This window comes from Trachypithecus francoisi, unplaced genomic scaffold, assembly GCF_009764315.1.
Source record: "Trachypithecus francoisi isolate TF-2019V2 unplaced genomic scaffold, Tfra_2.0 Lachesis_group1, whole genome shotgun sequence".
NCBI lineage: Eukaryota > Metazoa > Chordata > Mammalia > Primates > Cercopithecidae > Trachypithecus > Trachypithecus francoisi.
In genome coordinates this window covers 91,812,594-91,829,993 of record NW_022681454.1, presented here as the reverse complement: position 1 = coordinate 91,829,993, position 17,400 = coordinate 91,812,594, and the positions used below count along the sequence as shown (strand labels likewise).

The 17,400-nt window shown below is 34.9% G+C and overlaps 1 protein-coding gene across 1 annotated transcript in view; it reads right to left on the bottom strand.

Moving 5' to 3' along the window:
• The window catches only part of GRID2 (glutamate ionotropic receptor delta type subunit 2), a 1,540,711-nt gene that overhangs the window by 732,588 nt on the left and 790,723 nt on the right, over positions 1 to 17,400 (bottom strand). The gene's annotated exons all lie outside the window — the stretch shown is intronic.

Here is a 17,400-nt window from a genome sequence, read left to right as displayed (position 1 = left end):
AGAAAGCTTATTGGCAAATCAAATCAATTCAAATACTACATGGTAGCCAGTGTCTCATTCTGGTTACCAGATCAACAATTTATAATTCCTATTATATGATAATGATCTCTTATTTCACTTTATTCTATGTGCATACCTCAAAAATGTACTTAAAACTAGATCAAATATAAATTATAAGTAATTGTAAAGAAATTGCATACACATAAAAAAGAGTTAAGAGGTAATATTTCATAATGGCAAACTTTGAAGATAAAAAATAAAAATAAATTCAAAAATAAGTGCAGAAGAAATCAATGAAAAAAAGTTTTCATTTTAGAAGCTCATTTCTTATAACTGGTTCAGCCTTATTTAGATTTTAGGCATTCTAGGTATAACATTCTTAAGATTCAAAATTTATTATAGATTGTTTTACGTAGTTCTTTAAAAACTTAAAGGAAAACTTAATGGTAAGTTCTTGTATATAATGAACTGGCCAGTTAATGAAGGCTGATTTAAAATGCAAGCTTAAAAGTGCAGTACTAATGATAAGCATATCATCACCAAATAAATTTATTATTATTAATGTTAAGCCAACCAATGCATGCAAAATAAATGAACAATTATTAGAGACATATTTGTCAAGCATTGCATCATTAAAGAGATTATATTGGTTTCCAATAAATGTGAAAGCATCAACGATTGATTTTTTTTTTTCTTTTTTTTTTTTCTGAGATAGAGTTTCCCTCTGTTGCCCAGGCTGGAGTGCAGTGGCACGATCTTGGCTCACTGCAACCTCCGCCTCCTGGGTTCAAGTGATTCTCCTGCCTCAGCCTCCTGAATAGTTGGGATTATAGGCCTGTGCCACTACGCCCTGCTGATTTTCTTGTGTGTTTTTAGTAGAGACAGGGTTTCACCATGTGGGTCAGGCTGGTCTCAAACTCCTGACCTTGTGATCTGCCTGCCTCGGCCTCCCAAAGTACTGAGATTACAGGTGTGAGTCAACACGTCTGGCCTAGATGGATGCTTCTTAGACCATAACATTGTAAGGTCTAATCTTAGCAAAAATTACATGTTCTAGTCATGTTCACGAATTCGATTTTCATAGAAAATAATGTAAGTTTATACTTAGAATTTCAATGAATTAACGCAAAAAGAGTAGTCAAATTTTTATTTCAATTAATGATTCATATAAGCAAATAGAAAGTCACTTTTTAGAAGAGATTTTGGTTTGTAGCATTTAAAATCAAAATAAGAAAAGTGCCTTAAGGGGTACACAGTTGGAGTCAATCTTTACACTCGTTACAGGTAATTAAGTGAATATAATATTTTACATACTTCTACCACAAAACTTATACAGTTATAAACATTGAAATTTGGGAAAAAATTTACTTTCAGTATTATATTCTGTCACATATAACATGGCAGGAAAATTGTCTGTTTTAATCTTCAGATTTAGAAGGATATATTCCAAAATCAAAAGTCATATATGAACCTTGCTTAGTAGATAAATTTGCTTTAGCATAAAATCTTGTTTCTTCCAATCCACTGTTACTTCCTATTAATCCCCATTAGTAAGGACACAGACTAAGCAGATACTAAAACTGGTTGTTTTTGTATAAACAAGTTTGTTTTTGGATTACTATTTGGTATTACCTATCGTGCTATTCATATTAGCAAGAATAACTGAAAATTTCCTATAAAATCAAAATCGGAATAATCAAAAATTGCAGCCAGAAAACATATGTAAGACCTAAAAGATAATTTAGTGATCACGCAGTCCAAGGATGGGAAATTGGCTTTACCAGCTGTGCTTTTGATGACTTGTTGGTAAACTGGCATCCTGGAACACTATTTTGAGAGTTTGAGACTCAATAAGAAAAAGTACCAAAATCATTTTGTCAGGTTTCTCATAGAAAGAGACTGGGAGAGGGGTGGCCTGCAAGTATAAATGCACATCCCTCTGATAGGGCCCAACCCTTTATTGTCAAGAAATCACACACGCCCCCACTGAAGAAACAAAACAGATGACCCAGCTCTCTAACCCATCATCCTTTTCACCACAACAAGCAAACAATGGAGAGTCTGGTATTTGTATCCTCAAAATTTTACATAGCAAAGTAAAGATAAAGCTCTAAATAGGGGAAAGCTCGATTTGAGACTGTTTTATTGTGAAGTTTGTCAAAAGGAGGTAGTCCCACTGAAGAGGAAAGGAAGAGCTCACACAGCTAAAATGAATTGGGACTGGATGACTCAAAACAAAACCGCAGTTGTGCACATATAAGAATGGGCCTCTGCAGCAACCTGCCATTTCCCCTTCAAGACTGTATTTGATGCCCATTTTGCCCTGTTTTATCAAAACAAAATGTTGGTTGAAGCATGGAAGATAGAAATTGATTTGCTCTGGATCTATATGGCCCTAGATGAAGGTTAGTATAAAAAATAGACAATAACTCATGGCAGCTGAAGGGAGATTTCAGGGAATAAAAGGCTGCAATAAGAACACAAGCCAAGCTTAGTAAAGCAGACTACCTTTTGCAAGAATTTCATGTCTTGACAATTCAAATACTTCATTATTATGAGTTGTAGTTTCATAGAATGCATAGCCAGTTCATTTGATATAGTATGAGAATTGAATTTGGAAGATCAGAATGTGTGTGTGTTTATCCACTATTTTAAATTAAAATAATCTAAACCTAGGACAGTCCAATGGCATATGAGCCTTGTGATTTATTTATACTATATATTCACGTATACAGAAACATCTATACATACAGACCATATTGAAAAGCTTGCTGGTTTTGTGACTCCAGTTGTTTGAGATTCTATCACTATCAAAGATGTTTGGAGACTGCACTAACTGCCAAAAGCACAACTATTATTTTTATTATTTTTAATAGCAATTGCAACACTTTTACCATTTGTGGTCACTCTGCAGTTATGGAATTTAATTCTGCTCTATAAATGTATACATTTATGCTAAGATATATTCATGTACACGATCGTTTTCATTTCTTAAGCTAAATATTTTTGAGTCTTTGTTTTTTTACTAAGTAAAATAAGATTTAAAATAAAGTGCATAAAGAGTTAAAAAATTTATTACCTCTTACTGAATACTCAATGAGAACTCAGTGAAATATTTTTTGGTAGCATCATCCTTCTGAACACATATGTTCTTTGTGATTTTTTTTTTCTGACTTATTTATATTTACCAGTTTGTCCTCACATAACTTCCTCCGGTGATTTTAAGTCACATCAGGATTTTAGCTCATCACATTCATACACTGCTGTGGTTTGAATTGTCCCCCAAAGTTGAGGTGTTGAAAACTCGACCCTCAATGTGGTGGTGTCGGGAGGTGGAACCTAATGGGATATGTTTGGGTCATGGAGGCACTACCTTTTTAAATGAATTAATGCTATTATTGTGGGAGTGGGCTCCTTATCAAAAGACAGTTTAGGCTCCTCTTGCCTTTCTCTTGCCCTCCCTTTGCCCTTCCTCCATAGGATGACACAGCAAGAAGGCCTTCTCCAGATGCCAGTGTATTGATCTGGACTTCCCAGCCTCTTGAATTGTGAGAAAATAGTTTCTGTTCATTATAAATTACCCAGTCTCAGGTATTCTGTTATAGCAGCACAGAAGGGATTAAGACATATTTATTCACTAATATAAATATCAACTTTCAGTCATATCCCAGGAACTTCTCTGGAGGTCAGAGAATGTATATGACAGGTTCTATCCTCGAAGAGCTCCCAGTCTGTCCACCATAGTCTTTCCAAAATCTGCCCTGCATCACAATCAGAAGTGGAGATTAAAAATACATATAGAGATGACTAAGTCTACCCCTAGACTTTCTGGTGTATTCAGTCCAGGGTGGTAGTCATGTATTTGCATTATGAAATGTTACCTGAATAGTTCTGATGTGTAACCCTTTCTGAAAAACATTAGCCTGGCGGATTGTAACTGCAATGCTCTTTGAAGTAATTGTTGCAGAACATCTAATATTTGTTGCTTTTTTATTATTTTTTCAGTAATTTTCAGTTATCTTCAACAATGACCATAACTGGGCAGTGGAACTTCACTACTTGTGTATTCTTTCCATGATGACTAAAAGTAATCTAATTTCTTTTTTTTCTGTTTATTTTATTAATGAATCACAAATATAGTATTTATGATTGCTTTTTTAATCTTCCACCAAAAAGCTTCAGACATTTGCTTTTATACTTCTAGGAATACAGTGACACAAAACAATTTCAGCTTACCCAGACATTTAGAATTCTTTGCAAATATGAATTTTAGCAACCATCTGAGATGCGACATTTAAAAGATGGTCTATATTTGGGACATCATCAATGCAGTTTGCCAGAAATAAAATCATCTGGAACAAATTCTTCCAAATAAAGCTTGTCTTTATATATAAATAGTGTTACAAGGTCCAAGTTAATCATAATTATCCACTTAGGAAATGAAAATACAGAAAAAAAATTGTAATTAAAAATTGTTAAGATTTTATTCCTTCTTACAAAATAAAAGGGCTAAAATGGTTGATTACCAGCCACCAAGTGAACTCAGTTGAGCAATTTTCAATGACTTTTTCACTCATAAAAAGCCAACATGAACTAGTGATCCAAACCTGAGAAAATTAAACATTTACCCTGACACATATTATAAGTCACCTTGTTTTTCAATTTATATCTCATAACAACTCTGTGCGGAAAAGCTATTATTATTCCAACTTTCAAGTAAGAAAATTCTGACTCAGTGACATTAAATTCATTGTCCATCATACTACTAGTGAATCCCTAACACTAGTAAATGTCAGAGTTGGGGTTCAAACCTGGCTTAGATTAGAATGTCTGGGCCATGAAGAACTACAAAATAAATCATTGTTTTTAAACATAAAGGCCCGTATGAAAAATTTGGAGGGTTTTTAACTCTCCCTTATTATAAAATTCAGAAAAATTCAGCCTCCTAGATATAAAAAAGAAAAAAAGAAAAGAAAAGAAAGAAGAAGAATCCTTACTAGTATTCTCTTTTAAAAAAAAATTTAGTTTGGGATTAAAATATTGATTCTCTATAGTTTCAGCTCCGAATAATTTCAACTCCATATGTATATAAAGGGAAATTTCAACAAGGCTGCAAAATGGGACTGAGAAGAACCTAGAAAGTATTGAGTACACTTTTAATTAGACCTAAAGTGATTCTACCATCATTGATGTAATAAAAAATGATAATGATGAAATATTACTTTATTTTTATTTTGTTTGGAGTTTACAGAATGGTTTCACATACATTTTATCATTTGATCAGCATGGCTAGAGTGAATATTTTCCTATTCCCCTTTATTCAAAACTAAATTGAGGCTTATTTTTACATTGTTATTAAGTAGTAGAGACAAGGCTGGAACACATATTTTTTGATATTTGCTATGTATATTTATATATTTTCATAAGTTTTATAAAATTTATATATAAAATTTAAAATACAAGACAAAAATTAGTAAATGTACTAAGTATAATTATATAATTACAAAAATTAGTAAATATACTAAATATGATTTAGTATATATAGTATATAAATATATTTATATTTAGTATATTTACTAAATATACATATTTTACTAATATAATTATATTTAGTATATTTATAGTTTTTCAATGATATATTTCATGGTTTCTGATTTAAGGAAATTCAGATCAATCTTCTGTCTTTCTATCTTTTTATGTTAGTAACAATTCTTCAAAGAACACACATATATGTGCATATATATATATATCTATGTATCATATATGTAAAATGTATTTTTGTATCAGACAAGTACCAGGTACTTAGGGTGCAAGATGGCCCAAAATAGGCAAGAGTATAATGGGTAAGACAGAAGATATTCATATGAATGTATAATGATGTACTGAGTAGGTTCCAGGTCAAAAGAGAACATTATTGTATGATAGCCCAAAAACATTTTTCCACTAGAGATTGGAGAAGCCTTTGCTACAGAAGTGAATATAGAGCTGCAATCTGAAGGATAAGTAGGAACTAATTAAGTGGATGGAGCTTACCTTGATGAAAAAGAGTAAAGAAAATGTTTCCAAAAGAAGAAATAGAATGTGCAAAGATTCTGTGACACAGAGATAATGAAATACCAGAAAGGCAGAAAGAGGAGCTAAGTGGATGGAGTTCAGAGAGCATGGTAGAGAGTGGTGCAAGGTGAGACTGGCAGGAGAGGCAAGAAATATGATCTATGATGGAGCCTGTCTTTTTGTTATTAATATGAAGGAGACCTTTACATGCCTCAGTGCCACCGTTTATCCACATTTATATAACTGCCTTTAGCCTTGTATTTTATATTTATGAGTTATGTAGCTTTTCAGAAATTTTAAAACTATATACAATGAAATTGCCAGTCTTTTAGGACTGTTTTGCTTCACACTGAGTTTAGAAAGGCCTTTTCCCAATAGTCTGCAGATTTATAAAATTATCAGCTTATCTAAAACAACACCATATCTGTCCTATACTTAATAACTGATTGGCAGCTGATAGAAGATATAGCAATTGAACTTTAGGAAACTCGGTGAGTGCAGAATGTCATATTGGTCATTATAGGTAAAATTTAATCTTCACCTATATGGCCATAATCATAACAAGCAAAGAGTGAGGATAAACATAATTGTGGCAAGAATGATAATCCAGATCATATTATATGTCTGTCTTTAAAACGTTTTAATCATTTTATAGAAATTCTATTTATTAAAATTATTGTTCCTTATAATATAAAACATCTTGAATTTAAAACTGATTATTTCTGGATGAATGACAGAATATTTAATATATTCCAGAAAATTATATCCCATAAAAATAAGAATAAAATCTTGAGAAAGACGTGGGGAAGTGCGTTTATGTTTGTGAAAGAGAAAGATAGAGAATGACAAAATAATATTTTCCATTGCTTTCTCAGTTACTGCTATCTATCTAGAATATCACAATCCAATCTCAGAAGTCATCTTCAATTATTTCTTCATTTTTGTTTCCCATGTTCCTCCACCTCAACTTGGTTATCACATGTTAATTTTACTCCTAATGTTTCTCAAAACTATTCTTTTTTGAAATACCTATTTCCAGTTCCATAATTCAAATGATATCACCACACACTCAATTACCAAAACTGTCTTTAAGATGGCTTGATTTTACAGCACTTTCTCCAATCATCTATACTGTAAGCAATCATACCTATTTTTGAATCTCATTATGTCATTTCCATGCTTTAAAGGTCATCAACAAAAGACTGAGGGACTACTACATACTAGAAGAGACTAAACAGGAATGACACTTTAATGAAATATGGGATCTTAGGCAAAAATCCTGAAACAGAAAAAAAAATCATTAATAAAGAAGTTGGGCCAAAGCGGGTGGATCACCTGAGGTCAGGAGTTCAAGACCAGCCTGACCAATATGGTGAAACCCTGTCTCTACTAAAAATACAAAAATTAGCCTGGCGTGGTGGCTCTTGCCTGTAATCCCAGCTACTTGGGAGGCTGAGGCAGGAGAATTGCTTGAACACTGGAGGCGGAGGTTGCAGTGAACCGAGATTGCACCACTGCACTCCAGCCTGAGTGACAGAGAAAGACTCTGTCACTAAAAAAAAAAGAAAAAAAAAAGAGGTTGAATTTTGATGTTCTGGATAATTTCACTTCCATTATATAAGATGTTAACGTTAGAAAACATGTGAAGAATATAAGGGAATTATTTTTACCACTGTCGCATTTTTCTGAAAATCTAAAACCAATTTAAAATAAAAATTTAAAAACATAAAACTTCTAATGTCATCATACAACTTCTGCAAGTGAAAATCAAACTCTTAGCATAGCATACAGAATTCTTCATGACCTGACACTGATTCACATTTTCACGCTCATTTCTAGATCCTATTCCTTGCTATTGTATCTTCCTGCCATTCCACACACTCCCCTACCACCATGCTATTTTAATTACCTTATTTCTTCAGCAGCCTATGTGCTTATAAAAAGAGATAACTGCTCACGCCTGTAATCCCAGCACCACGCCGAGGCGGGCGGATCCCGAGGTCAGATCGATACCATCCTGGCTAACACGGCGAAACCCCGTCTCTCCTAAAAACACAAAAAATTAGCCGGGCGCAGTGGCGGGCGCCTGTGGTCCCAGCTACTCAGCAGGCTGAGGCAGGAGAATGGCGTGAACCCCGGAGGCAGAGCTTGCAGTGAGCCAAGATGCACCACTGCACTCCAGCCTGGGCGACAGAGCGAGACTCCGTCTCAAAAACAAACAAAAGAGATAACTTTGACATCCTAATACTGAGGATTCCAATTCATAAGCATGGTACATAACTTATTTATTTAGCTTTTTAAATAATTTATTTAAGCAATATTTTGTATTATTCAGTGTACAGATCTTGCACCTTCGTCAATTTATTCCTAAGTATTTTATCCTTTTGTATTCTGGTGTAAGTGGTACTTTTATTTTAATTTCCACATTTCATTGCCAGAAATCACGGAAATACATAAGATTTTGTGTATTGATCTTATATCATGAAACCTTAAACTCACTTCTTCTAGTTTCCTTTTCTGTAGGCTTTTCGGCAGAGAGAATCATGTCATCTGCAAATAAAGGCCGTTTTACTGCTTCCTTTCCAATCTGTATGCCTTTTATTTCTTTTCCATGCCTTATTGCACTAGCTGGTACCACCAGTCCAATTTTGAATAGATATAGTAATAGCAGCCACCCTCCCCCTTTTCCTGATTTTTAGCGAAAAATATTCAGTCTTTCACAATTGAAAATACAGTAACCTGGCCGGGCGCGGTGGCTCAAGCCTGTAATCCCAGCACTTTGGGAGGACGAGACGGGCGGATCACGAGGTCAGGAGATCGAGACCATCCTGGCTAATACGGTGAAACCCTGTCTCTACTTAAAAATACAAAAAACTAGCCGGGCGACGAGGCGGGCGCCTGTAGTCCCAGCTACTCGGGAGGCTGAGGCAGGAGAATGGCGTAAACCCGGGAGGCGGAGCTTGCAGTGAGCTGAGATCCGGCCACTGCACTCCAGCCTGGGTGGCAGAGCAAGACTCCGTCTCAAAAAAAAAAAAAAAAAAAAAAAAATACAGTAACCTGAAGGTTTTTGGACTATGCTCGTTATGAGTTTGAGGCAGTCCCCTTTTATTGCTGAGAACAGAGTTTTCTCAGGAATAGAGTTGTTCAGAGTTATCAGGAATGGAAGTTAGATTTTATTGTAAGTTTTTTCTGCATCTATTGAGATAACCATATGGTTTTTCTTTTTTAGTCTGCTAATATGGGCAATTACATTGATTGATTTCTGAATGTTAAATTATCCTTGCAAGGATAATGCTGGCCTCAGTAAATGAGTTAGGATGTAGGCACACATTTTGGATTTTCTGGAAGAGTTTGTGTATAATTAAGTCGTTTTTCCTGAAAAGTTTGGTAGAACTCACCAGTGAAACTTTCTGGGCCTGGAGTTTCACTAGTGAGAGAGTTTATAAAATCAGTTTTAAAAACACATACAGGCATATTCAGCTTATCTATTTCCTCAAGTGAGCTTTGGTAATGTTTGTATTTCAAGGAATTTGCCTTTTTCATCTAAGTTGTCAAATTTACTGACATAAAGGTATTTGTAATATTCTCTTGAAATTTGAAGTAGTATCAGCTCTCTCTTTATGATATTGATAATTTATGTGATATCTTCTTTGATCCTGATCAGTCTGACTAAAGGTTTATCACTTTTATTAATTGGCTCAAAGAAACAGCTTTTGTTTCATTGATTTTTCTCTGTTGCTTTTGTTCTCTATCTCATTGATTTCAGCTCTGATCTTCATAATTTCCTTTATTTTGTTTAATTTCAGTTTAGCTTGGTTTTCTTTTTCTGAGGTAGAAGCTGTGATTGTCAATTTTAGACCATTCTTCTTTTCTAAAAGACATTTAGTCCTATAAATTTCCCTTTATGTACTGTTTTAGTTTACCTTCTTTCTGTTGAATTTCCCTTATTATTCATGTATGTTGTATTCACCTTTCCTGATAACGTATTAACCCTAGTTATTTTTATAGTCACTGTGATAGTTCTAACATCTAGGATATAGCTCAATCTATCTTTGTTGCTTTACACGTTGACAATGGATTGCTTTTTCTTACTAACGTTTCTAATAATTTTAGACAGATTGCTGTAAGAGACTGCAGACTGAGGTAAATAGAATATATTGATACAGACTCTCTCCACCTACCAAGCTGTTTCGGTGTATGGCTGTGCCAATCTAGTCAGAAACTGATATGGGTATGTGTTTTTTTGTTGTCACCCTTACTACGTGCAGTGCACCACAGGCTTCAGATTCCTCTAGCAGCAGGCTGCTATTACTTTGTAGTATTTAGAATAGGGCCTGCATTGCCAGAGATTTTTCCTCAGCGTTTCTTTTTCTCCCTCAGGTTTTAGTTGTCCCTTCACAGCTGCATCAAGTGGAGGTGTCTCTGTCCTCTGTGAGTCTTGGGACCTCCCGCTGTGGTAGACTTCTGTTGTGTGTATCTGCTGACCTGGTCCAGCCTCTGTTTCACACAGGCCATGTGCACCCTGGGCCTCAGGGTGTTCTCAGTGTTACTGCCCCTCATCTTTGAAACACCACCTTTCATCTGTGATTGGTCTCTGGAGAGAGTTTCCTGCCTCCCAGAATTTGCCAACCTTGGCTTATATCTGTGAAAGATGCTTGAACCAAGATGGTTTCCTGACTAGCTCCCAGGAGTCTTTACCAATAGCAATAGGTCTTTGCATGTATCCCATGGATAAGGATTTCTCCCCCTTCCCCAAGATCTTAATGTTTTTACTTTGTAGGGATAAAGGGTGAATAGGTGGGTAAAACATAGTCAACCCTTGAACAATGCAGAGTTTAGAGGTGTCAACCCCCACACAGTCAAAAATCCAACTATAATTTTTGACTACCTCAAAACCTAACGATTAATCGCCTACTGTTGCCTGGAAGTCCTATTAATAATGTGAACAGTTGATTAACACATATTCCATATGCTAATATATACTGTATCTTGTAATACAGTAAACTAGAGAAAAGAAAATGTTATTATGAAAATCACAAGGGAACATGTGTTTATAGTACTATACTGTATTTTCAATACCATAAGTTTACATTATCTGTTTATAATATAAATTGTCTGAAATGCCAAACTCAGCTGCAGAGCTCAGTCCACAACACACATCAAGCAATTAAACATTTTCTTGTAATGTCATAGCTTTTTTTTTCTGCCTCTTGGACACACTTCCAGCATTACTAGTCACACTTTGTATGGATCCATGGTGTTATCCAAGGTTTGCAGTATTGCACTAAACTTGGTGAAAAATATGCAAGAACTGTGAGAGGTTACTTTTTATTGCATGATACAATTTGCTGGAGAGACAATCTGCTCACATCATGTTACTTGCAACATTTGAGCTCACCACAGTTGCAACTGGAGTTGGCTGTGAAATTATCACAGTAGTACAATATGTACTACAGTTAATTTTATGCAGTTATAATTTAATGCTACATTTAGACATTTGTTTATATTTCTTTAGACTGGGCATGGTGCCACGTAAGGTCTGTAAGTGTGTGTGTAAGTTTTGATACATTTTAACTTTCCATAATAGATCTGTGTAAATTTTATAGTAGTAAATGATAGACTAGTATCTAGTCATAAAATAGGCTAGTATCCAGTTTACTTTATGAATTCATGACCTACCTAACCATTTCTTATTTTTTAAAAATATTTCCAGGCTACACCATTCATGTGTGGATTTTTTTTCACCTAGTTGCAAACCTCCAAGAACATTTCCAATATATTTATTGAAAAAATCTGCATAAAAATGGGCCGGCACAGTTCAAACTCCTATTGCTCAAAGCCCAAGAGTACTATGCCTGGTCTTCTGCAGCCATAGTTCCACTCAGGAGAGCTCTGTTTCGTATCCTTCTGATCCCAACTTTCTCACGAGCACTTGCTGGAAGAGTACTTCAATAGCTTGCAAATAAGTGCAAACTCCCCTTGTGTCTGCTATTCCAAATAAATACAGTAGTTCACATTTAGCCTTCTTGAGTTTATAAAAATTGCAAGTGATTCTTTCAAGCCTGTGTGGAATATAGTAACCTCTTACTCCTAGGTTATCTCTAAGGACAGACTGTTTGTTTGTTTGTTTGTTTGTTTGTTTTGAGATGGAGTCTTGTCTCGCTCTGTCGCCCAGGCTGGAGTGCAGGGGCGCGATCTTGGCTGGCTACAAGCTGCGCCTCCTGGGTTCACGCCATTCTCCTGCCTCAGCCTCCTGAGTAGCTGGGACTACAGGCGCCCGCCACCGCGCCCGTCTAATTTTTGTATTTTTAGTAGAGACGGGGTTTCACCGTGCTGGCCAGAATGGTCTCAATCTCCTGACCTCGTGATCCGCCCACCTCTGCCTTCCAAAGTGCTGGGATTACAGGCGTGAGCCACTGTGCCTGGCCAGGGGAGACTGTTTTGTGTTCCCTCTCTCCTTGAAAGAACTTGTCCCTCTTTGGATTTCGGGTTATTTGGTTACTTTGAGAAAAGTTACAGCTTGAAAAAATTTAGAGTTTAATAGATTTTTGGCTTTTTCTCGTGTAGGTGGGAAAAAGTGTTTTGTATCTTTTTACATTCAAAGCAGAGGAGGAAGTTTGCTTGCTCCTTGATTATTCCTATAACATAATTAAGTTCTTGTTGCATTGTAATTACCTTTATATGTCAGTCTTCTGGATTTGACATTTTTTTTCCAGTGCTTTTTTTGAAATCCAGTACCTTGCACCTTATAAACTCAGTCACTGTTTTTAATTGCATTTAAACAGACTTTAAGTAGTAATTTTGATTAGAAAGAGCACACTGCTTCTGTATAGCACCGTGGATAATTTTTTTTAATGAATATTTTATTTATTGACAGCTTTGTCATTCAGGCACACACACTACATAAAGAAAAATCATAACTCTTCACAATAACTCTCTTATAATGGCCCATAGGCCCTTTATAGGCTTCTGCCTGGCCATGAATATAACCTAAACTCCTGTTTCCATCAGCCTTCTCCCTCTATTTTGGCTCACTCATCGGTTACACTCTTCTACGAATTCATTTTTCCTTCTATTTCCTCTGTGTGGAGTACTCTTCACCTAGATATTCCTTCATCTTATTTCTTCATGTATATCCTCAGTTCCTGCATCCCCTCTCATTAGCATCCCTGTTATTCTTTATGTCCTGATCTTACTTAATATTTTCTTTAATAGTCATCATCATTTGACTGTATTTTATATATTTATTTTTCTATTTTTACTCTTTCTTCCTCACTAAAATATAAACTACATAAGAGCAGGAGCTTTGTGTCTTTTGCTCAATGCTTTATGCCCTAAACCTAGAACGCATATTGGTCTGTTTTAGGCACTTAATGAATATATGGTGAATGAATAATTGAGTAAACAGGAAAGGTGTGGTCTAATCATTAAAGCAGACGTGGTGTAAAGTAGGTTAGTTATGCTATACCTGTTCTGTTAGCCCTAGTAGCTCATTTTATGTTCCTCAGATTTTACTTTTTTTAAAGAAATAATCCACTCCTGCTGAGAAAGAAGACCCCTAAATGAAGTCAACAATTTAGTATGAGGAACAGAGTGGAAAGAATCTGTCCTTCATAAGAAAAGTGTTGTTTAGCATTCCCTATGCACACTATTTGAAAATATTGATATTCTTTTGTAATAAGACTAGAATATATAAGCTCCATGAGAGGAAAGATACTCATTTTTTTAAAACTCAGATGTGCTTGACATAAAGAAGAGTTCAGTAAATATTTCTTAAACTGTGAGTATAACATGTAATAAATTAGAACATTTAATTCATGGCTAGAAATTCATAGCTAGTATACCCCACAAAAGCTTTCACAGTAGTGATATATCAAGTACAGTCTGTTGCCTGTTTATTCCGTAAACATTCATTTCAAAAGTGCCTAATGTTTTATTTGACTAAAATAATGTTGTAATAAGATATATTTTAGATAATTTTAAACTTGGCAGAATAATGTATTTTGGTTTAAAATGAACTAAAATGGCTATTCTATTTATTTTATAGCAACTATCAAAACTCATATGACTGTGCTAAGATAGTATGTTCATCCTAATTCATTGTGATTTCTCTTTTTTTCTTCTGTCTTTAATTAGTGATTCTATCTTGATCTGATTAAGACATATAGTTGGCAGCAGGAGCTAGATCACAGTTATCCGTTCATGAATCAATCATTATTATCACAATTTTTTGATAATCACATTTCACTTAGCATAAAATGCATTTGGATTTATTCTCTGCCAGGAAGTAATCTTTTACCATCTGCAGTTTGTTATCATATTCTAATTTCACTAATAATGCCTTTCAACTTAGTAGCAGAAGCATTTCTATTTCTGGGCAAAAAAAAAAAAAAAACTGTCTATGCACTTTACAAAGCAATGGAACAGTGCATGAGGTCAGAAACACTATTTAATGGTTAGCTTGGCCCCTGCTAGCGGCAATTATGAAGTGAAAGGAGATAATTCCTGAAAAATATAGTGTAAAATTTGTGGCAACTTTTCAAAAGACAGCTTTTCACTCAGCCATGTGGACAACTTTCTCCGATATGTTTTTATAAGCAGTATTGTGCAAGTTTAAAAGGATTGTATTTAAATCTTTGACACTAATACATTTATGTGCAACTTAAATATAAAAAGGTAATGTTTCTTTTAAGTGAAGACATAAAATCAAAATACTAGGCTAACATGACAATCTTTCTAACCATTGACATCAGCATAAAAAAATTGAAAACCAAAACAACCAACAAGCAATTAAGCCCCTGTTTTTCCACTATTGCCTAGAATCTGCTGCTTTCAGAGAAAAAGCGTGAGTAAATGTGTTTGCTCTATAATCTAGAGGCCAAAGGTGTAAGTAAGGAATCTTGATTTTTAGTTCCAGTTCAGATGTGAATCAGTGTTGTGCCTTGGGTAAAAGTAATTTTTCTCTTTGGGTTTCAGTTTCTTCAGGCATTAAAGGTGGTGATTGACTGACAAGATGGTTTTCAGGTACCTCTCTCAGGAGAAAACATAAACATAATGATATTTCTCTCTTACTCTCTTCTTGCTTCAATTACTGACCAGTCCTTCCTCTAGTTGGCACATTCTGACTTAACTGGTTACCTTTTGATCTGAGAAAATTCTGTTTCTTCAAAGCGGCTTTACATACTCAGGATTCACTATCAGACATTTTTACTTTACTGTTTCTATGTTGGGGCTGGGTGCTACTAGAGAATCAGTATACCCTTGTAAGCTTACAGTGATAGGAGTATGATGAGACCTATTTATAATATGCCTTTTAACTAATGTCCTGGTGTTTTGGATATTTTTCCCCCCACTGTGTAAGGGTTTATGCACTTTTCAAAGAAAGGCTGTCCGTTTACAATGAAACCAATTTCTTCTAAGTATATACACACACGCACACACACACACACACATATATATAGATATATATATACACACACACACATATACACACACACATATATACACACATATCTATAATATATAATTATATATTAATATTATACGGATTGATATAGTTTAGATGTTGTCCCCACCCCAAACTAGTGTTGAAATGTAATCTCGAATGTTGGAGGTGGTGTCTTGTGAGAGGTGATTGGTTCATGGAGGTGGCTTCTCATGAATGGTTTAATACCACCCCCTTGGTACTGTCCTTGTGATAATGAGTGAGTTTTGGGAGATCTCGTCACATAAAGTGTGTAGCACCTCCCTCCTCTCTCTCTTGTTTCTGCTCTGGCCATGTGACGTGCCTGCTCCCCCTTCACCTTACACAGTGATTATAAGTTTCCTGAGGCATCCCCAGAAGCCAAGTAGAAGTCAGCATCGTGCTTTCTGTGTAGCCTGCAGAACCATGAGCCAATTAAATCCCCTTCTTTATCAATTAAACAATATCAGGTACTTCTTTATAGCAATGCACGAATGAAATAATACATGGATCCTATAAATTACATTTAACACCTTCTCTTCCCCTACACCTCCCCCCGAAATAGAAAAGAGATAAAACTCTAACATAAGATTACTGAAAATTTTCTTTTTTTATTTGTGAATAGGACAGGCTACTTTGGGTAGGCATTTAGGTTTCTTGTGGATATATATAAAAGAAGCAGTCTCTAGAAATAACATTTCTGATGAAGACATTCTCTTCCCTATGTCTTTACAGGAAACACAGTAATCCAGTATAATTGATTACTTCTACTATGACATACTGCCCTGAACTCTTTTCACAAATGATATCCATAGAAATTGTTTTAACGAGAGTTGGATGTTCCAATTGCACATAAATATTCTATCTACAGTAGTAGTATAATGATATTTTCCATAATTCTGAAAATTTGATTTTGAAGCCTTTTTAATCTCTTTTCACCCCCACAAATGAGGCAAATAGAGTACAATGATCACTCTTCACTTTACACATACTTGTACACAGTGATCATTGTACTCTATTTGCCTCATAAGGCACAAATTAAAACATGTATCAGAAAGTCCTATCAACAGCAAAGTTATATTTTATATAATAATAATAAAATATAATTTGCATTACCATTATTCACGTTTTTTAAACTGAAGGATCCTGAAGTATAGCTTAGCGTAAAACGCATTTGAATGTATTTGGAGTTACTGATTACTGAAGATCATAATCACTTGGAGATTAAAGTCTATAACTAGTGATTCAATCAACTGTTAAGGATATGCCCAAATGAGTAAAAAGAAAAAGGTAATACAAGGTCTTCTCACTCTTTAGAAGCTTACGGTTGCATTGAAGATTCTAGGTTATTCAACATTAATCAAATATACGTGAAATATTTTAAAAAGTCATATAACTAAATATGTAAATATTACTTAGGTTCAAAGAGGACACATGGTGTAATACGATTTGAAATAATTTAGCCTAAACTAGTTGGATAATCTTTTGCTTAAGAAGCACATTAACTCTTAAATCCTTTAAAAAGGGTACCAGTTTTTAATTTTTTTCTTTTTCTTTTTTTTTTACTGGCACGGTGTCCCTGCTTAATAAATATTTGTTAAATAATAAGGTGGCTCTTGAAAGTTTCTTTCTAACTGAAGAGGAAAACCTTGCTCTTGATCATAGTTTGAGCTAAAACAGGGTAATCATAGGTACTAGGGTCTGAATGTATGTGTTCCCCACAAATTCATATAATAAAATCTCTCTCAAGGTGATGATATCAAGATGTAGGGTCTTTGGGAGGTGATTAGGTCATGAGGGCAGAGCCTTATAACCTGATGAAATGACTTCAATGGGATTAGTACCCTTTTAATAGAGGCCCGATGGAGCTTCCTTCCCCTTCA